This window comes from Heliangelus exortis, chromosome 23, assembly GCF_036169615.1.
Source record: "Heliangelus exortis chromosome 23, bHelExo1.hap1, whole genome shotgun sequence".
Lineage (NCBI taxonomy): Eukaryota > Metazoa > Chordata > Aves > Apodiformes > Trochilidae > Heliangelus > Heliangelus exortis.
The window spans coordinates 3,846,325-3,869,842 of record NC_092444.1 but is presented as its reverse complement, the minus strand read 5'-3'; the positions used below and the strand labels follow the sequence as shown (position 1 = coordinate 3,869,842).

The 23,518-nt window shown below is 40.4% G+C and overlaps 1 protein-coding gene across 3 annotated transcripts in view; it reads right to left on the bottom strand.

The window, feature by feature from the left end:
* RERE (arginine-glutamic acid dipeptide repeats) overlaps positions 1 to 22,040 on the bottom strand; it is a 205,257-nt gene extending 183,217 nt beyond the window's left edge. For 2 of the 3 annotated variants that reach the window (XM_071767166.1, XM_071767168.1), the window contains exon 1: positions 21,722 to 22,040. The gene's annotated coding sequence lies outside the window, so the exon portion shown is untranslated. The remainder of the gene's footprint in view (positions 1 to 21,721) is intronic. The other variant, XM_071767170.1, reaches the window with a different exon arrangement.
* Between the last annotated feature and the right edge of the window lie 1,478 nt (positions 22,041 to 23,518).

The window sequence follows — 23,518 nt, the reverse complement described above, 5'->3', positions numbered from 1 at the left end:
AACAAACAATCAACTCCTACACTGAACTACCAGAAGAATCTGAGCTGATACTCCTGACCACATATGGCAAAGGAATCAACTTGCTCAGTGAATCACTAGGAAAATTAAATGAAAAGCATTTTACAGCAGCAACATTACTTTACAGCATGAAGGAGGTACACCAAAACTGGCAAAGGAGTATTAATTTGACCACAAAAAAAGACTGAAAAAAACCCAAGGATCATCCCCTTTCCCAGCCTCTGATGGAGAGGACAAGAACGGAAGAACCACAGACCACATTTCCCTTTTTTTTTTTTGTTACCTGCTACTAAGCCCAATGCTACTGAAATTCAAGATAATTTTCACAGCATTTTGTGCCCTTTGAAAGGCAGAGATCACAAGAAGGGGCAAGATGGATATAGGGTCATGCAGCTCCTAAACACAGATTAGAAAATGGACTTGCATCTCTGCTTTAGCACCACCATACCAAGGCACCCAAGGAGGCCTTTTTACATGTCTGCACCAGATAATGCTCAACATCAGGAATAAATACACTGCAGTCAAACTAAGCCCCATGCTTCCCATTAATTTCTCACATCTTGACTCAAGAGCTGTACAAAAAGTTATTAAAATTAATGCAAACTATCATAACTGTCTTTTTTATTACTGGTAATATTCTTTATAAAATATTAGTCTCCTTGGCTGAACCAGCATGTCTTTTTGAAAGTTGCCTTTGAAGATCAGAAACTCTTTAGCATAAAAAGTGAAACATGCAATCATGTTAATTTGACAAGGTAAAGGGGGAAAAGGGGGGGAAGATAATTTCAACTTAGTATTTCTGAAACTCAAGCTTTTCTTTCATTTCTTAAAACAAAGTATTTTTCTTCCCTGGTTCCCACTACAGTAATTGAAGTGAGGATGTAACAAAGGCTTTTATAGTCCAAGCATTTCAAAAACAACACAATAAAGTATCAAACTTGGCAAGTGACCTAAGTAAACACTTCCCACCTCAAACAAAACTGGGTTACAATAAATTGCTGAGGCATCCCAAGCAATCCAGTGAGTACTCATTTTCCTTGTTTGCATAATAAATATCAGTGTGTGTATATATATATACACACACATATATAAATATATTAAAAATGCATATATATAATGCATATATATATATATAAACGCATATTTAAACATATATGAAGGAGGTGAGAGCAAGAGCATGAGCACACATTTCATAAACAAGAAGCTGGAATTTCTCACTCCTTCTGAAGTTGAAGTGAGCTACGTGCTCAGTCTGAACACCCCATTATCCAGAACTGTTTTGTCAAAAGCAAAACCAGAGCATCCCCACATTTTAAGCTTTTTTATAAAAGAAAAACATTGAAGTCAAGAACTTCCCGAGTTGCCAGAAATATCAGTTTTCCAACATTCAAGTGCAGCATTTCACCTGCTTTACACCAGGAAGTTTTTATAGTTACTGAAAAGCACTAGGAATAGCCCATTTCTCACTCCTCCCATGTAACACTGTGTTCTTACTAAGCAATCCTTGTTCCATTATTGTTCCTAAATATTTATTAATAAAACTTCACAGTCAGTAACAGGCTTTATAGTCAGACATCCACAGTATCAACCAGCACTTACTTGGAGAATTGCAAACTTCTCGGAGTTATCCTATGGGACAACCTAAATGCCAACATTCAAGAATCAAAAATATGCTGGGTTTTGATTTTGTTTTTTATTAATTTCTATATTTTGCAGAATTTGAAACCCTTTGAAATCCAAAGCTCTATCTTACACATGTTAAACTTCCTTTATTTACAGACACACAGCTTTGCACACACCAAGTCCGAAGTCACAAAACAAATGCAGAAGCAGAAATCCTGTGAGACCAATGACTGCTGACTCCTGATGCTTGTTCAAATACTGCATACTCAACTCTGACAAAGGGAACCATTTATAGAAGTGGCAACTAACCTCCTTTTCATAATTGCTCCCTCAATTTTTTAAAAGCACGTCCCTCTCCCTTACAGTTAGAATTATTTCAAAAAGCAGGAACCCATTAAACATTTGCCTCCATCTGCCCTCAACAATAGCCTCAAGAGATAAAAATTCTCATTCGTTTCAACAGAGGCCCTATTGATTGTGCTGTCACAGAATATGACTATTTTCCCCCTCATGTGGCCTCAGAACAGAGCATTGTGCCATGGAGCTATAAATTTATTTCCTTCCCTGCCTCTTCACAGCAGCTTTGTAGCAGTGGTCTCTCACACCTTCCCTACCCAGCAGATCAAGATGCAGACAAATCCATTCCACACACACCACTCCACAGCAAAGTTAATGCAAAACAGCAGCAAGGGGTGGGCTTTCATCTCCAGGCACTTACAGCCAAACGGGGGGAATTTCAAAACTCTCTTCCTTAGCCTACATCTTGTTTCACACCACCCAGTAAGAACAGCCAAAAATCCAAAAGCCTGGAGATGAGCTCTTGAGAGAAACCACCCACTGCATCCCATAAATGCTTCCATTTATTTAGAAAAACCAAGTCAGAAGACATACTACTGGCAATTCTGTAAATGTGAAAGTCTCCAGGCATGATGCTTGGCTGTCACTGTAAAGCTGCCAAGTTTTATTAGAACTGGGGAATATCGACCGTGCTCTGTCCCTTGAATGTCAATGATCCCATCCCTGGAGTTCAGTCAGGAGCAATTTCCATCTCCAGTGCTGCAGTCAGCTGATGAATTCGTGTCAGGGTTACAGAAGCTTAACAACAGCTGTTTAGGAAAGGCAGTGCTACTTATCACAACTGGATGTAACCAGAGGTGTCCTTTACTCAGCCTTCAGTAAACATCAAAGATTGGGACTGTCTAGTCCCCACAAATCATTCAAACATGTTGTTTCCCAGGAAGCAAGCACAATATCAAGGGAAAAAAAAAAAAAACCCAACCAAAAACCAGTAGCTCTGCAAACAACAAAAACAGGCACCTTCTGATAGACTTTGGATTCTTATTAGCTAGAAAGAGAGGCTATTCTCAGCAAGATCACAACTACATCTTTTCCTTCACCTCCACAGATACCTGTGTGGTGCCCCACTTCTTTTTTCCTTCTAAAAATCCTCCAAAACCAAACAAGCTATGCACAATGGAAAAAAACCCCAAACATTAGAGAGATCTTGTAGAGATCACGACATCTTGAGTCTCTCCAAACATGCTCACCACTACTCAAATGTTCTGCTCTCTCCTTAATACCTCTCAAAAACAGTTGGCCCCGTTCTCCAGACACACGAAGAGGAGCCAAACAGATGCACCTACTACTGCAGAAATCCAAATAACTGACAAGATTAAAACCTGCATTCAGCACCACTCTCTCTCTCTCCACCCAGAATTAAAAAAAAATTATTCCTCCCCAGGAAGTAGAGAAACTGTTTTTATGTTCCCCAGATTCCTCAAACACACCACTGGTTTCAGTTTCATTGCTCTATGTTTCATTTCTTGGTGGACTCAAGTCACCACAGATGCTTCATTTCCAAATTAAGCTCTACCTTGCCCTTTAGATTTATGCCAATCAAGTGTTTTGCATTCTTCGGTATAAGAGATATTTTGTTTCATTCAATTTATTATTGGTTTTAATATGAAATACTACAGACACTCAGTTTCCACTCTTGACAGTTTACCACCCAGCAGTATTTACTCATCTTTCTACATTACAAACAAAAAACTAGGAAAGGGAAATTGCAGGAAGACAGATGGGGAAGCCTGCATCAAATTAAAACCAAAAGAAAGCTGTGTGATAGGTCCTTTTTGTACCAACTGCTTGCAGAAAGCAAACAAACTAAGCAGAAAGATCAACGGCCACAATTCAGAAGAGATCTCCCTGCTGAGGGGACTTTTCAGAGCTTGCCACTGAAGAGCAAGAACTATTACTTGTTTCCACAAAAATTAGTCAAGTTTTTAGAACTCCAGGTTTCTAGGGAAACCACAGGATACTGCTGTTGTTAAATCTGCATACCACCTCAGTCCAGTCTACACAGGCAGATAAACCCCTACAAATAAAAAAAAAAGTTTTCAGTACTGATTTTTGGTCTCTTAAAGACCAAGTAGCCAGTGAAGCTTAAAAGGCACCTCAAGTAAACCCTAACTTGAGCTAAGTTTCAGGTACTCTCTGACCTCTGCATTCCCCATGGCAAGATATGGGATGAGCAGAACAACACACAAAACACCAAGAAAATTTTTTATCAACAGAAGCAATTTCTCAGAGCATTCAATTCAATGCTGCTATAAACCAAAACACACAGAGAATGACTGAAATTCCCTGCCACTTAGAAATCTTGAACCTTTGACCATCCACTTGGAGATGAAGCTGCAAAAACACACATATGCTACATACAAGAAAGGCAAACAATTCATCCTAAGAGAAAGCACTGCACTTTCATGTCATGTTATCTTGGCATCTTTGTTCAGCCTGCAAAAAAAGCAAGGCAATACACCTTACAGAAATAAAATGGGGGGGGAAAAAAATGTTTGCTAATATTTGGGGAAGTATGGACCAGTCTTGAAACATTTCCCCATTGATTTAATTTCTACCTCAATAAGGAATAAAGACATCAACATTTTACAGGGTTTACAGCTGAACCTGCAAACATTTTCAGGGATCCTCCAATTCCACTGAAGTTATAATGCTGCAGTGTCACCTTCAGCTCGCTTAGAAGAGATTCTGGTATTGTGAAATAACAGCTTCTTTGATAGTAAGCAAAGAGCTACTAGTGAAACCATTTCAAAAATATAAGTTGGAATCCAGATATGAATTATTCAGGGATGGGGTACAGCTAATTCCAAGAGGTAGATGAAGCTGTGCAGCCTCAGAAGCCAACACTGGCAAATGAAACTGTTCGTTACCTTGCCACTGCACTCCCTGCCATCAGAGCCAAGTGATTTTTATAGCAGGCAACTCACTGTCCTACTGAAATCAAGTATTTCCAGTCCTAGCAGAGTATTCTGACAGCCTTATAATTCTCCTCTGAACCTCTCTACTTTCCCAACCCTCAGAAGTCTAAGAACTATTTTCCAGTACCCTGAACAGTTTCAGTGGTATATAGCTGGCACTTGAGAGCTAACATATGGCTCAAACAAGCAGCAGATTCTTGCGTGGTTTTCATACCAGCCCTTGTAATCCCAGGGTTCCTAACATCTGTCTTTCATTTGTGATATAATTACACGTTTATTTTCCATTTTACTAGTTTACTGTTCACTTGATCTTGAGTATGGTTTTGCTGCAGCCAAGGGACATCAGGCTCCTTCTCATGGACACAATGATGTTTCGTTAGGGCTTACCAAGTTCTGCAGGTCACAAACAGATTCACCAATGTAGGGAAGAAAACTGCTCATACATTTTTGTTCCTCTAAACTACAAACATCAACTCTTCATACTTCATAAAGATTTAGAGGAAAAAAATACAGAAGCTTGACCAGTTCTTCTAGAAGAACACAACTACAAAAGCTTTAAGAGTATACTGGAAGGTGAGGAAGAGAAGGAGGTATCAATATTTAATGTATTGATGCTAAAAATGTAGCATCAAAGCTGCATCAGGACGGCATAATGTTGCAGCTGGTTCCATTTTCATGTTCTTACATTAAGAAACCAGATTTTCCTTTTGCATTATGTATTAAATAGTACATATTTTAGAATCTCAGAAAAAAATCTCTAAGCCTTTATAATTGAAAAACTTGCATTTAGCATTTTACAGGCTAGACAGGCATGCAACACTAAAGTCAAAGACAGAACTAAAGCTAATTTCTTGATAGTCTCTTGCATATGCCCCTTCTCAAACTTGCTACATCTGGAAAACAGTGATCAATGTTGCTAATCTGCCTAACTTAAAACATGCTTGCATTCTTCATGTTTGAGCAAAGAAAGCTCAGACTTTTTTTTTACTCACACAAATTCCTTTACTGAGAAAATTGCCAGCACGTGGTGACTAGCTATCAAGTATATGTTCCCTCTCTGGAAAAACAGAAAAAGCCCCAAGAAGTTACATTTCAAACCACAATGATGCATTCATCAGAAGTTCTGCAACGAAAATCTGGTTTTTGATGCATTCATCAGAAGTTCTGCAACGAAAATCTGGTTTTGCAGCTTGCTCCAGACTGGAATTGTGTTGTCACAGCTCAAACCTGAGCACCAGGAATGGTCTCTGCTTTATAAGTTTTCAAACCTAAATTTGCACACACCTCACTCAATACATGACCTCTAAATAGCGACAGAACACAAAAAGTCTTCCTGTAAATTCAGTGCAATAGGCACACATTTGAACTGACAGCAGCACCATCATTGCAGGGCAGAAGGAAAGCTGGATGAAGATAGATTGGACATACTGTTAGCAGAATACACTTTTGGCAACCAAAGAGCAATTAAAATTAGAACTCTTAATCATCTGAAACAACTACAAATTTGAGAGAAGTGTATTAGCAGGGGAAGAAGTAGTGGTAATGTCAAGTTTCACAGTCATCACCAGTTTGAAGCAGTGGGCTTAGCATCAGCAATGCACAATGCTGGCACAAGTCTATCATCTCCCCATACCCAGATAAATCTCCTTTTCCCCCATCCCACCCAAATCTGAAGAGCTACAAAGGAAGTTCATGTTAAAAATTGGAGGAGAAAATTTGTTAGAAGACATACAAAGCAGAAGAGCATAATACATTTCTGGAGCATCTCAGAATGCTCTGGAAATTGGTTTTACTCTATTCCATTAACAAGTTTTACATTACCCAAAACAATTCACCCCACAGATTTCCTTTCCAAAAACAACATGTCACATTTCTACACTATACCTGTACACAGACAAGTTTACCAGGTCTTCTCCTGTTTTGTTTTTTTTGTTTTTTTTTTTCTTTAATGTAACTAAAAATACTTTCTACTGCAGCTAAAAGTTCTATAACCTTCCTGGTATCCATTATTAAAAGCTAAACAGATGTTTACTCAAACTGTAACATCATTGTTTGCAAAGCATATAGGAGCTGCTTCTATCAGCACAGAATGGATCCCATTTACTCTCTGCCTGCTCTGGGATGCAGCAGAAAGCAGAACAATGAAAGGCATTCAAGCACAGCAAAACTTGCTCAGAGCAGAGAACCCCCCTGTATTCTTCCTTACTGCTGCCCAGTATTTCACAGTTAATTCTAACCAGATCTAGATGCACACAACCACATTAAGCTCTGCATTTATTAATCTAAGTGCAGGGTTCCTCCAACCCTTTTCCTACACGGACTAATTGGCCATCACAGCAAGGATTTACACATCCACCAGAATGGAAGCTGTCTGCCCCTGGACCTGCTCCTCAGTTCTTTATGCTCAGTTGTGCTTTAAGTGGCTTCCCATATTTTAATAGAACACTTTGCTGGTCACACCACTAAGAGTAGCATCAGAGTTACAGCACTCAAATAGTGAAGGAAAAAAAAAAACAAACCAAAAACTAACTCTTCCTCCACGCAGTATTTCTAAACAACTAGACACACTGCATTAAAAAGATAATAAAAAAAAAAAAAAGACAATCACTCCAAAATATAGCTTAGTTTTGTCAGCTCGTGTCGATTTGAAAATTCAGATGCTTGCATTTTCCTTGTCTGCCATTACTGGCAAATTAAAGCTCTGAACAAATGCTGCGTAGGCAACAACTAATTCTACTAACATGCCAACAATCACTTTAATCTCTTCCACTTAACAACTCATGAACCTTTTATGAACATAATCTTCTAGAAGGTAACTGGTAATGCAAGATAATCCCAGTACAAGTTTAATTAAAAATACAAACTACATATAACTCCATGCTTACCAACTCTTTAATGCTTCAAAAGCAAGAGTGGTTATTATTAATAGCTCTGTCAATCCTGCAAACTGAAGTGCACAGAAACAAGCTAAAGAAGCATTCAACAGACCATTTCACACTGAAAAAATACTTTGCACAAATTATAATTTGCCTCAGCATAAACATTAAAAATACCCTGTTTTAAATCGCTAAACTGAAGCATGCTGGCAGTTATGGATCTGACTTAAAGGAAATCCAGTACAAGGTTATACATTGTTATGTGCCACCATGGAATTAATCCAAAAGAATAAAAGGGTAATTTTCCTTCAAGAAACATAGAATTTAAGTCACTTGGCTGTCAGATGGAAGTCAACATAAATTTCATTTGAGTTTTGAATGCCAAGAACCTTATTTGACTGGACGTAAAAGACACTTGCTATTTTTAAACATACCTCATGGAATCACTTAAGCAGAGCCCTGTAATTCTAACTGGGGAGCACTTTTCACATTAAAAAGCTGACCAGAGGGCTTTAGAGTTTTGTTGAAGTGGTGGCTGGTTTCCATAAATACATTTTGCACTTGCCCTACTCATCTTCACCCTTCTAAACACAGTTAGAAATATTTCAGAACTGCCTGAAAGCTCCCAGAAAGATTTTTCTGCTTACCTTGACCCCAGCCACTGCCTCATACCTGTGGTTAGCAGTAACTGGTCCAGACAGGTCAACACTGGCCACACCATGGACACTCAATAGGCTAATGACTGGATCCACCTCTTTGCCACGTTGACCAAGAATCAGGAAATTCCAAGTCTGACTTTACCATTTTATGTGGTGCTAACAGTTAAACCTGTATCCCAAACCTGAAACAATTTCTCACCTCAAAAACTTCAGCTGTGTAACGCTGAGCTTTACAGTTATTCAAAGGCACAAAAGGAATTCTCTTTTAACACAGAAAAGTCAATGTAGCTAAAATGGACTATTCTGATACACAGACTGAAGTGATGTGTAGGTGAGATTCATCTCATGTAGAAGCACGCTCCCCAAACTGCTCTTACAATCATTCCCTAAATTTTTCTTAGTCTCCCTCTGGCTTAGACTATGCCATGATGCCAGGCATTACACGGGCTCTTTTTACACTGAGGAAGCAACAAGAAATTGCATATTGCAGGAGAAAAAAAAACAGGATGTCCAAAAGCAGGAAAAATTAAAACTTGTAATTTAACGCAGATTTCTTGGAAGATGTTTCAGCCATGGCACTTCACTGAGCATTAAAGGTCTGGCAAATACTTCTGCCTCCTACAAGAAAGCATCAAATTTTAGATGCAGCTGATTGAGCTACCACTGCCTAGAAAGGTGGGTTTCCTCAAGCTCAGGATCATCAAAAAAGCAAGACTACACAAACCCTTTGTCTTTTCAGGAACATACTCAACTAATCACAGACAAATATAATGTAGATGGATATTCAACTCCTAAAGGGATTAGGGAGGTGTGCTTGGGCTCACAGAAATTCTTTTACATTTGAAACCAACTCCTTCAGCTGCTGCACTGTAAGAGCCAACATCAGATCCCTCATCTCATTACCCAGGGCTACCCCCAACATCAGACTTTCTGCACACCCTTCATCTCTAAGCAGCTCTTCAGTAATGCAAAAACTTCCAATTCACTGCTTCTGCAGTGCTCAGTCCCCATAATAGAAATTTATTTTGATACCAGTGGCTTAGGGAAAAAAAAAAACAACACCTAAAAAAAAATTATACTGTGCTATAGAGACAACACTTCCAGCTCACCCTGACAGCCAATTTATCTACAGTCTAAATTCATAGCTAATCAAATCACCAGGGCAAGCATATCAGCCACGTACCATGCTCTGCAAGTTCCTTCTGACAAACACTTAACATCTGCAGTCTTTTGAAACAGAAGACATTTTTCCACAGCTACAAGAGTCAAACCGTGCTATGGATGACTGGCCTCTCAAGTCCTCCTTCTGCAAGCAGGAACTGATGACCTGAGAACTGTTAACATCAAGGAGCTAAGCAGGCAACAATTTCAGAGGGGAGGTTAAGTGATGCTACCCAAATAGGTTCTTTCCACAGAAAAATCCACTCCTTTCAAAATTTAAAATGCTTCTTTAATCATGACAAGATTTGCCTGAACTTAACCACCTGAAGACAAGGGTTCTGTTGCTGGAGTGAAGCTGTATATTTACAATACCTTTTCAGTCTGGTGTCTTTCTGCTTCCTCATAGTGTGGACAATGAATGCAGGGGACATTATATGTTCTCTCAGAAAAAAACAACAAACTAGCAGGGTGGAATAAATCACATTCAGTGACTGACAGATGCTCATTCACATGCATAAGTCATCTCAGAGAAGTAAACCCTCATCCCTCCAGGACATGCTTTACAGTAACTGTATGATTTTATTTTAAAGTTTGAAGAATATTCAGGTTTTACTCATGCCACCAACTCACTACAGCCACCACCTTATCTCCTAACCACAAAATAGACAGTAAGGCCACACAAGCTCAAAAATACACCCAGACAGAGAACAGACCTGGTTGGACTTCAAACAGAAACTGAAGATCCCAGAAGGAACAGTCTGTTTTCTGCACTGCAAGTATCAAACTCTTTCGCCTTTCTCCTCTGGAGCCCTTCCTTCCTCTCACCTGGGGGAATGAGGGAAGCAAGCTAGAAAGAACATGAATTTTATTTTTCATACACCCACTGAAACACAGACTGATTTTAAAGAGCCACATTTCAATGAGGCTCAAATTATCTTGCTACTAAGCTAGAGTCTAAAGATCATATTTTTATTGAAAGCCAACAGATATATAGGAAATAACCTCCTGGCTTTCCTTCACTTACTAATGGGTAACACCCCTGTTTTCCATCTTGGAAAGCTCATTCAACATTTATATCTCCACCTCTCTACACCTGAAAGCATAATCCCTGCTTCAATCACTTTATTAAGGAGGTAGAAAGAATGCTTCTCAGAAGGTATTTCCAATATTGATTCAGAACTGCCCTGTGAATGAGCAAACAGTCAATTAGGAGCAAGAAGGAGACTAAGTATAGGAGCTCTCCATTAGTAGTATCTAGAGACATCTTGCCATTACAACACATCAAGCCATATATTTTCTGCTAAAAGCACAAACAAGCAAAGTAGGGAGTAAGAAATTACAGTAATTCCTACAAAGCTCATTTTAAAGGACTTGATTCAGGACAAGAACTCCAGTATAAAACAGTTCTGAGAACCATGGTGAATGAACTAAAAATTTGTTCTTAAAATTTAGGAAAACTTAACATAAATTAATTTTGGCAGGTAACAGATCAGGTGTATAAAAATAAAGAATAATTTCCATTCCATACCAAAGTATTAGGTATCTTCTAGAGATACGGTTATCAGAACTTAACTTTGATGAGGACAATATCAAGTATTGATATATCCAACCAAATGCTATGATACAAAAGAGAGTTGCCATCAGAGTTAGACTTGGAAGTAAAAGAGCAGCAACCATGTCTAAATTAAAAGATACAGTAAGAAAGTCATGATCTATACCACACAAAACAGAGCTCACTGGTGCCTTGATGCAAACGTATCACCTTTTATTTATATATTTATAAACCTCCAGAAATCAATAGAGGGAAAAAAAAAAAAACCCAAAAAACCCACAACACAACATCAATACCTTTAAAAACAGAAGAAAAAAAAAAAAAAAAAAGAACACAAAATAAAAATACCAGAAGAACTTCATTCTTCACTGGGAGAAAAAGGGTCCAAGTAACTACAATAAACTGAAAAGAAAACTGCTCAAATGATAGCTTTGAAATGTAGTCACTTCTTAACCACTAGAACAACAGGTTCCTTAGAGTTCACCTGTTGTTCCTCGAACCCACTGCTGAGTACAAACTACCATTCAAAAGAAAAAAAGAAAAAAAAGAAAAAAAAGAAAATTAGCCACATATTTCATCATTATTTTATAGCTCACTAGTCCTCTATGCCAACAACAACATTCCATAGAAAGGAAGGTAAAGCTTTGCCACAGCACAGATTTTCATGGTTCTGAGCTACCAAGTCAAGAGATCTCTGTATTGAGGAGGTGGTCAAGCTGGTTTGGGAGGATTTTTAATGTTGTTTTTAAAGCATTAAATAGTTATTTCATGGCCATTTCAAAGAGGAAACATGTAATACATTAACTAAGTTAACATATTTTCTGATTAGCAAAATAAATGGGTATTAAAAAATTAACATTTTCCTATTGTACAACATCTATAAAAGCTTCAGAGAAGAATGACCAAGTATCATCACACCTATTTCATAAGTAGAAAAAATTCCAATGAGTTGTTCAGCTGGAGGTTATTCAGCAAGCTGTATTTTAGCTGTCTTGAGTTTTGGGGCTTTTTAAGTGCCTGGAACACATCTAAATTCTTGTTATGAATTAACAACATGCAATCTTTCCAGTCTCTTGTTGTCTACTTGTAGCATAACCCTGTATCATCTTCAGGAATTGTATATATGTCCTAATTAAAATATCCTTGGGATTTAATACAGGAAATATTACTTTTCAAACAATGTTATGAACAAGAGGCCTCATTCATTAATAATCCCTCACTGTCTTTGTTTCTATTCCAGAATATCTAACATGTGCATTAGGGCCTCAGAAAAGTCCCAGTAAGGAGAAGTGTGAATATAACTTAAAGACTCAGAAGACTTCACTAAACACACACAAAAGTAATTACTTTCACATCTTAATAAACTTGTACTTTGGGACAAAAGCTATGGAAGTAGTTATTTGATGAATAATTAGTGTAGGAAGAGAACAGGGTTCTCATTAATTGCATCCAGGCAGTGTGGAGAGCAGTGACATACAATGAGAACACAAGTGGAGCCAGTTTCATTTTTCATACATTACAGACACGGAAAGAGAAGCATGCATTGAGACAATAAAAAGCAACAATAAAAGACTAAGTGTATTCAACATGAAGAGAAGCAGGAAATAAGAATCAAATTCCTTTTTCCAACTAGGAGAATGAACACTGTCTACAGAACAGCTGGACAAAGGCAGCCCTGGAAGGTAAGATGAGATAGGGAGGGAGACTCACAGAAAAAGAAACAAACATTCTCATATGCTCACATTAATCACTAAAAAAGAAGAACAGCAGCTAGAATCCCAAAGTCTATAGCAGGGAAATCGGCATAGTTATGAAAAAATATAAGCAGAGGTACAAAAGAAATGTTACAAGCCACACTTCAACTCACCTGCTAAAGGCCATGTGCCATACAGCAATATATCCTAGCACCTCCTTATCAATTAGTGAAGAGAAAAAAAAAAGGAATTCAAGCCTTAACACTACCACATCCGTCACTATCTTTTCACTTACTGCACTGCCACAGTATCTCACAACTCCAATGGAGACACTGTCAGCAACCAGAACTCTTCCAGTAGGTCAGAAGGGAACTTGGATTATGCCAAAGTCTTCTTCCAAGACCATCTGGTAACAGTCAACTTGGCCCTTTTCTAATCCAAATATTATTCAGACTTTCATCCTGAAGTGTCTGCATTGCAACCCCTCCCCAACACCAAGAGACTGCCTGTCAGCAGGAAAGCCCCACATCCATATTCCCTTGATGCACATTAGGCTGGTTTATTTACATCTCTGCCCACAGAGAACTTCCTTACATCACCATCTCTATCCTTGTTTCTTCCCAAACATTCACATCTTCACCAAGGTATCTACATTTGCCACTTGTAACTAAATTAATTCAATTAAAAGCTTAACCTCTGAAAGCAACCCCCACTCCAGCTCTGGCTTGCCTTGAACAGCTTTTTTACTGTCATCAACTGAAAGCCTTCCACAGCTTCTGCCTTGAGTTCAGTTGAATTGAGCAGCAGGGAACATAAAATTTACCATGGAAACTGAGTCACAGAAAACACTATGAACAAGAAAGGGAGAGGTTTCCCTGATTAACCACAGGTACAAGGGGCAAATCACAGCAAGTTCTCAAAAAATAAAACAAAATGGATTTTCCTTCACTAAAAACATGTCCATTTTGATTTTGTTCCCAGTAATATCAAATTAACTTGTGTGTGAGAGAGATAACAATAAACCTTTAGTTCAAGTCTTACAAATAAAGTAAATTACAAATTAAATGCACAGCTCTTACTAGCTGGCCATTTGACACACAGCAATCTTTAAATTTATGGATATCTTTCAATTCATTCTATCACTGGGTAAATTTTCTCCTCTTAAGGGTTCATGTTAGAAGGCAAGTAGCATAACTCAGTGGTTTAAGAGGCAGTCAGAGGCAGGGTTATTAAGTTTTGTGACAATGAATGACCTTGGAGACATATTAGATTTCCTGCATCTCACCCCTAGTTTGTACAAATGAGAATTAAGTGTTTAAGTCTCCTGCACTGACCTCATTAGAAGAACTGTAATGGAGACATTGCATCCTTTGTTACACGAGATGTACCAGCCTGGCACAGAGATACCAGGTACCAGAAGAACACACAACTATGGTGTTTTGTTCACCTGAAGAACCTGTGTTTTTTCCAATTTTTAAATTTACTAGAAAACAAGGAGCAAGGCACAGTTTTCTTGCCAGAATCATGAAGGATACCAGGTCTTAACTAGGTAAATCCTTAACCCGCCAACTTCACCAATATAAGTTGATATTTCAGTATTGTGAAGTTTCTTTCCTACTTCAGTTCTAAATCATCCTGAAGCTGATGCACCTTAACAAGAGGTGAAACACCTGCATTAAAGCTATTGCAGACAGAGAGGATGGGACAAAAAGTTGAAAAAGAAATACATAGGAAGGCACACAGAATTCCAAGAGACAGATGAAATCGGTTTTCTGAGCAAGAAAAACTTCCAAACAGATGAGCAGCACTATTAAAAAAAATAATAATTAAAAATACCAAAATCTAACAAACAAAATCAGAGTGGAAGACGGATATTTAAAAGCAGCTCCCTTCAACTCCCAAGTTTTCCAAGCTCGGAGCTAGTCTTCAATTACAGGCAGAGGAAAAAGCATTTGATGTGTGTCCACCCTGCCACCATGAAGAATCCTGTATTCCAAATACTTGCTCTTAACTAAAAGCAAATCTGAAAATCCTGATTGCCTTGGCATCATGATTTTGTACTGGGTGTAATTTCTTGGAGAAATACAACCCTTAAAGCACTTAAAATTTTATGATGTACCAGCACTTTCTTCTCTCATATTCATGACTTTTTTCCATGTTAACATGCGTGAGTGGATGAAGATTCCTAAATCAAGGAAAGACAGAGGCACTTTAGCACCACCACATCTTCCAGTCCCTTGTGGTTGTTGATACCAGCAAGCTAAAGTCATATACACACTTGTTTAAGATTTATAATCCTTAAGCACCTATTTAATAAATTCTACATTCAGCACAAAGCTTCTGATCCCCTAACATCCTATAGTACATAGTTAATTACTAGCTGCATTTGCCATTTTTCTTTAAACTGGTTGCCAAAATAGTAGGCTCTGACAGGAACAATCATATTCTGGTTTAATTCTCTATTCCACCCCACCAATACACCCATGTCTAGATCATCCTGCTTTACACATCAACACAACCACATCATTATCATAAGTGCTCAGGTTGAAAACAAGATTCAGTCTTATGTGCTGCCTCCAGACCATAGTGACTTCAGTAGCAATAAAGAAAAGACCCCTCTCTGGCATCAAAAGTCTGACTCAATGCCTTCAGCTGCAAATCTAACACTAAATGTCTACTTTTCACTACACATTTTAGCTCTCCCACAGTCTATACAAGCGTCGAACTGTTTGTCACTTAAAAGAAACAAAGCCTCTCTTCACCACAGCTTCTGCTGCTAACGTTACAAATATCTTTTGTTATAAATGTGAAGATATGAGCTAAAACAAGATAATTTGTTAGTTCATGCAATACACAGGGGGTTCAGGAATGAGTAGTACTGCACAGGCTGCTGACTCAAGGTGTAAATGCAGAGATGAGGTCCCATGAGTCACAGTCAGTAAGTGCCCAGAGCCAGTTCCTACAGGAGAGAAGCAAACAGGGCTGCTTGAAGTTGGGAAAGAAAACTGCCACCTCCCCTCTATCCTGTCACTGGGAGCAAACCCTTGCGGTGTACCTCACAGCAGCTTATCCTACACAAACTCTCAGACCAGCAGGATTCTGTGTCAAACCAAACAAAAGCTTGGTTCTCCAAAACTTTAGCTGTGATTTATCATTAATACAAAACTCTGCTCCTTAATGCTTTTATGGTTAGCAGAATATATGAAACGAATGTTGCCCCTATGTATTTTACCCATGTTGCCTGCTCCCAGATCAGCTGATCACTAAGAATGCTTCCTAACAGCTCCAAAGAAAGGAAGATCTGCAGGAAGATGACCCAAGTGCCCAATAACTTGTGTTTCCAGCCCAGAACAATTAGTCACACCAAAACCACACAGACAAAGGAGAAACTGCCCATCAGCAGACAGAAATATTTACCAGCACCAGATGACAGACCTTCCTTTCTCTTTGTTTAACCTGGTTTCTCAGAGAAAACCAGCTTCCATAATTCACCTCAACTCCCCCCCTTCCCAATTCCCTTTATCCTCCCATTTCATGCCAGTAACTTCTGGTGCATAATGAGTTTCAAGCCAGCCTGCCATGACAGCCATCTCAGCAATAACCAACATTCCTGAAAGTTTTGTGCAAACCAGCAGATGGAGAAGGGGAAAAAAAAAACAACCAACAACTCTAATTAATTACATCCCCACCAAGGCATGGCCAGACAGAAACCAGCATTTTAAGTTTTGCTTGGCAGCCAGCTCATCCTTAGGCACATCCATGCTACTTGCCCAATCTGCAAGGAACGGCAGGGGAAAGGAGGAAGCCCTGGGGATGAAGAGGACAAACTGCAGGACTTCCAAGCTCCTCTCCTCAAAAGAACTACTAAAACATAAGCTTCATTAGTATGGCTGGTAATGGAAATAAATTTACACTACAAACTCCACTGCATGCACCAGAAAAGATCACATCCACCATTATAAAACAGGCCAAAACTGACTCTCAGTATCAGGAATTGATACCACCATGATAGCATTTCTTTTCTAATTAAGACAAGTAGATTAAATACATAAATTAACTAAGACCTCAAAATTAATGAGCACTCGTTTTCTTCCACTTATCTTGAATCTTAAAGCAGTGAACTAACCTCTCATTCGTGTTCTGTCAGAAGAACAAAAGACAGCCTACATGTTCAAAGCATTACCTGGTTTTCAGGAGCTCAGTCATAAAAAATTGTTTTTTAATCTATCAAATTTATGCATATCTAGGAGATCTACATTTCTAGAGTTGCACTTTTAACAGAGTTAAGATGCCAAATACAAATGCAACCCTTTATGCCTAAAATTCAGAGAAAGAGCTCTGATACAGTGTATTTCATGCACACATTTCTAGCAATTTCACAGAAAAAGGCCACCATTATCCCCATTAGGCACAGAGGGAAAACTAATGCTTGTATGCAAGCTAGTTTCACTTTTCTCTAGTTCAGTAAACCATTCGGGATGTCCAGTGAGCTAAACAGAAATATTAATAATAAAACAAAACAAAAAAAACCAACCAAACAACACCTATTGAGACTGGAATAGTCAGCTAATATTTCAATCTGTTTGTTTTTTTCAGCCACTTACAGCAATTCCTTGCCCCAGTAGCCTGCTAAATCAAAAGGAGCCAGTGCAGTATTCATATCTTGTTTGTGCCTTTGTTCATACATCAGCCTCTCTGAAAAGAGCAGTTGGGCACAGCTACCAACACTATAAAAGCCTGTGTAAAATGCTGCTGGCAAAGCAGCCTAAAGAGCACAATACCCCCTTGTAGATCCTGCTCCCTAACACCTCCTATCACTCCAAGAAGGGGCAAGATTTTCTTCCTAGCAACCTGCTGGAAAGGCCATTTCCAAACTGGCTCTGATCACACTCCCCTCCTCCTGACACCTTCCACCCCACCAATGCCAATCTCCCAAACCTTCCAAACCCTACTGCAAGAAACCAACTGAACAGCAGTGGAGCACAAGCTTCATTTCAAGAGCTTTGAAAAAGCATGCTAAATAAACAGGCCTTCAATCAATAGGGCTTTTGTTCTGCTTTGGTTCCAAGATAGGTCTTTCTTAAAAATACACCCTATTTTAAGCCTATTGATTTAAATTTAAGCTCTGAGCTACAGTCAGATACTCTGCATCCCTTTAAGTCAAGCAGGGTAATTTGTTTAGACTTCATGCAACTGAAACAACTGTGATATATTTTCATTGCAAAACCAGAGTGAAAAATAGCTGAACCTTAAAATAGTGTAACCAGGATACCAGCCTAAAAAAAAAACAAAAAAAAACCAAAAAAACCCTGTACATTACAAAGTTAAGAGTTGTTTGGGTTTTGTGTTTTATTTTTTTTTTTGATGGTCAGCTCCAACTGTGACCATTCCTTTTACATCTATGTCTTTGCTCATACATTTCAGGATCACCTAATAACTGTTTTCCAATTGTCACTCTTTTTTAAACTAGATATTAACTACAATTTGAGTACAGTATTTGTATGCCAGCAACACAGAGCCTAACATGTTACTGAAGCTTACAGGGTCCTCAAATATGGCACGTAATGAAATCAAAGCTACCCTCAGGCAATCTTAATATACAAAAAGCTCTGCTGAGAGGGTAACACGGGTTCTGCTGTGCCATTACACAGCCAGTAACATATACTTGCAAAATCTATATGCTCATAGAACTCTTTTTTCCTCCCACTCCCCAAAGTGAAATAACTTCTTTATGGGCAAAACAACTACCCAGTATGGCAAGAACAGAGGGATACATTTTGTAGCTATGATAGTAAATTTACAAATAGCATGTTATTAAAAAAGTCAATTACTAGACTGCAACACCAGAAGGCCATTTTTCTCACCTGAGGTGTAATCAGCATTAAGAATTACATACACCATCTCTCTTCACATTCATGAATGTTGCTAATTATTAGCCTTTTGCTGCAGTAGCATTTAATCTATAGACACAATTCCACAGGATAGGCTTGTGCACACCTACAAACCCCCCCACAAAGGTAAAACAAACCCCTGGACATAAAGAAATCACTACTGGTTAATCCAGCTATGTAATTACTCTTTAAGGCAGGTCTGCCTCTCCTAGCTCCACTTACCTTTTCTGCCTGAGAAATGCTTTACATTTTGCACAGGGATATCAAGAGCTTCGTCCAGATGGAGAGTTATTCCTCTCTCAGTCACTCCACAGTGCAAATTCACACGCCAAAAGAATCATAAAGCCACAGAGAGGCAGCATAAGGATTTCACTGAACCTCTCTGTGAACTCAAATCGTAGCATTCATGCAGACAATAGGCTACAACAGGGTTACAATTACACCTAGCCTCACCAAAGCTATGCAAGTGATAGAAAAATAAAATCTTTTTTAAAAAAAAAAAATGTGTTCTCAATCCAGAGGCAATCACCACATTTTATTCAAGCACAAAAACTGAAGTCCTTTACCTCAATTATGCACTGAAGTTAGCCAAGAAGCAAAACTTAAGAGGTCTCATGATTAAACTGACAGTCACCTATGTACCACAGGGTCTGGCCCACTGGCTTCTTCTCCTTAACACCCACGTTATTCTTTTACCCCTTCTGCTGGTTGAAGCTATCCGTGAGCTGGAGGAGATGTTAGCATTCCTCAAGAACCCAACCTACAGACCAGAACAAGCCCTTCTGCATCCAGAAAGGAAACCACGTACCCACCAAACCCAACCTCTGCACACTTGCTTAGCCTTTTGCCATCCCCATGCATTTACCAGGGTTCTCCCTTGGCAGCAGCCTCCAGACCAAACACCCCGAAGCTAACACACAAATCTGAAGAGGATTTCAAGCCAGCTGAGGTTTTGATCCGGAGGGGGGGAGGGAAGGAGGAGAAGGCAGAACACAAAAGAAAGTTGAGAGAGGTTCAAAAGAGTGTACTTCCGAGTCTCACCTCATGTGCTCCCTCTCTCTGTATATATTCGCTTACAGAGAAAGCAGCAGAGCCAGCACTGGGAGGGGAGGAGAAAAGAACATACAGAATGTTTTGGCGCCCTTTAGCTTCTCCTTTACTATCTTGCTTTTTTGCAAGGGTAGCAAAAGGCCACCCTGGGGAAGACAGACAGAGGTAGAGAACGAGAAATATTTTCTTTCACTTTTTAAAAGAAAAAGATACAATGCTGGAGTGAGAACACGGTCCCAAAGACAGCAGAGTGTACAGCAAAGAACAATGAGCTCCAAGCCTGGGCATTGTGTGCATCTACCTCCTCTGCTTCCCTCCCGACCTCATTAGCCAAAAAAGCCCCTCTAAAATCACTCTTCATCCTCACCAGGCCACCAAAGTCAGCCCCGGTTCACATCTTATGATACAAACTCAAGGAATAAAACCAAAGTAAGACATATTTACCAGAAATGCTTTTATTATAATGTAAAAGCTTCCACCCCTCTTAACCACCATAATTTTTCAATTCGAAGGGAGCAGGGTACAAAAAAACGTGTGCCTAGTAATATTAGAACTAGAAAAAATCTTATATACTGCACATAAATCAGAAATTTGACACACACCTTTTACAACCAACAACTTCTTCTTTAAATATAGTGTTCATTTTTATATGATTAATATTCATATGTAAGAACAGGCACACTGAACTATGTTCAAGTTTGTTCTGAGGAAGCATTTTTACTAAATTGTGACAATAAAAAATAGTGGCTGAGGCTCCTCATTTCTGTCACACTGGTGCACAAGCAAAATTATACCTTTGATTTCAACAATCGGTCGGTGTAACTCAGGAGTAAACAGACATCACCCTGCTGATTGCATCAAAATGTCCTGAGCTTCTAATCTCCAAGAACATTACTGCTTCGAGGAAAAACTCGGCATAACAAGTCAGTAAATCAAAATAACTACAGCCAGTGTGTAAAAATAAATCTCAGGAAAACGACACTCCAACAATGAATCATATTGTTTTCTTCCCAGTAATTTCTTGAACAGGCAGTTTCTGCAATGAAGCCTCCAGTGGTGTCTACCTCCTACTACTTTTCTGATTCTGGTCATCTTCTTTTCACAGTTTAGAAAGGGAAAAGAAGGGGGAAGAAGAAAAAAAAAGAAAAAACAAATCCACCCCTTCCTATGTTACTGAAAATGTTATGATTAAATTCATTTGCATAAAATATTCACTTCACAGTTCCATACCTACCACACATAGAAATGAGGTAGGAGAAGAAGCCTTTTAAACATCTAAGTCAAATTCTTCTCTGGGTGCCTATTTATGTTAAATATTTCCCAGCCTTACGTTTATTTGGGAGGTTAACAAGTTAAACCTTGCTCTGAGCGCCCTGCCTCTACTGAGCACCAAAGAGACCCAACACCCCAGCTACAGAAAAAAAAAATAATAAAAAAAATACAGTAACAACAATTTTCAAATCATCATAAAAAAACAAACAAAAAACCAAAAACAAACAAAAAAAACCCCACAAAAAAAAAAAAAAAAAAAAAAAAAAAAAAAAAAAAAAAAAACAAAAAACCAAGACAAAACCCAGCCCCCTGGGTGCATCCTCCCCAAGCCAGAGCGGGCAGGAAGGAGCAAGCAGAAGTCTGGCAAAGACTTTATCCCCACACACACACACACACCCCCACCCCATGGTCTTACACCCGCAGCCGCGATTTCCGCCCCCCCCCCCCAGAGCCTTTCCCGCCTCAAGCCCCGGGCGTTCATCCCGGAGTTCCTCACCCAGCGCTCCTTTTCTTCTCTCCCGGACTCATTAATCCCGATCACCCCCGGGCACACCGAAGGGAAGGGCCTCACACCCCCCCACACACTCCCCAGACTCCCCGCCACAACAAAACCCCGGCCAACCCTTCCCCTTTTCTCGGCGCCCACCTACCTCCGCGGTACCTCACACCATCCACGGCGGCTCCGTTTCGCTGCCGGGACAAAGCGGCGGAGCGGAAAAGGGGCGGAGGTGACGGGGAAGCTGCTGCTCCCCTCTTGCCCGAGCGGCGAGCGGCAAGGAACCGCGCGGTGCCTCAGGAACGGGGGCTCAGGGGCATTTTAAACAAGGAAAGACAAGGAACGGGGCGGCGACCGGGCCCGGAGGAGCGTGGGGAGGGGGGAGAGGAGGAGAAGATGGAAGAGGAGGAGGAGGAGGGGCGGCGGCGGCGGGCTGGGGGTCCAGGCAGCCGGGCGCTGCCTCCGCCTGCCTTCCCTCACGCACGCACGCACGCACGCACCGAACGGGCACTCGGCAACGCAGCCAGGCCGGAGCCGCATGGCAGTATCCGGGCTCCCGATTGGAGGAGGAGGAGCACCCCGTGACCCGGCAGGAGGCCGGGACCAATCAGCGGAGTGGATGGAAGTGATTTAAAAGAATAGGGGGAAGGCGGAGGGGGGGGGTATAGGGGGTGCTGAGGAGGAGGCGGTGCCGACGCGACGGGCCCGCCCGCTGCCACAAAGGGACCCCCGGCATCCCCAGACACTCCCTGGGGTGTTGTGTCCGGAGGTTTAGCCGTGACATAGGAGAAGGGGCTATAGGGGATGGGCTGTAGGGAATTGACTATAGGGAACGGGCTGTAGGGAATTGGCTATGAGGGACGGGCTGTAGGGAGCGGGCTGTCGGGAATGAACTGTAGGGAACAGGCTGTAGGTTGCCTCCAGCCACTGGCTTGCTCAGCAGAAGAAAAGAACGTGGAGGCTGAGCCCCACGATCTGTCAGAGCCCCACGGGGCCGTCAGGGTCCTAGCACGGGCCAGGCCCGCTTCCGAGGGGCAGCAGCCCGGGGCTGTGCTGCCTCATTGTGCATCGTGTCTCTCCCCTCTGAGGCTGTACCTGCCCAGTCTGTGCTTTTGGGAGCTTGCTCCTCCTTTGGGAGCTTTTGTTCTCAACAAGGAAGCAGTGACCAGGGCTATGGGGAAATGCATTTCAAGGGGAGATGAGACACCACCACGGTTTGGGGCTCTTGGCCATGCTGTGGCTCCAATCCATCAGATCTTTTAGCCCCACACTCCAGTCACATTAAGTCCCTATCTCTGGCCTTGCATAGAAAGTTTATGCATGAAGTGCATTGCTAGATAAAAAGCTGATGATGCTTCTTCCCCGGCAGTGTTGAAGGTTGGATGGAGCTTGGAGCCACCTGGCCCTATGGGGGGTGTCCCTGCCCAGGCAGCGGTTTGGAACAAAATGATCTTTAAGGTCCCTCCCAACCCGAACCATTCTATAATTCTGGGATTCTTCTTGCTCTGTCTGGGGAGGAAGTCATCACAACAGCAGAATGCCAAACAACAGTTAATAAAATACTTGGCCACTTGGGAGATTTTTAAGCAGCTTCATCTCAGAGCCATCACGTAGTCAGAAAAGATAACACAAAGGTACCAATGCCAAAAATAGAGCAAGCTTGCTACTTAACATTAACCTCACCTTCCATCTGCAGAACACAGGCCAGGAAAATAAATCACATGGCTGTGAAGCAAGTCACACATTCTTCCCAGGGATCTGAGAAATTTCATGTGGAATTCTATCTTCTTTTTTGCAAAAAGCACCAGGATATGTCAGGACAGATTTTGCCCTCAATTGCACTTGTATAACCCCAGCTGTTTGCTGTCTCTGTAAACTGTCCTCATGGCTGATTCTAGTATCAGAGTTGATAAGTTGGATGCTGTTAACATTATTGCCTTTAGCAGGGGGA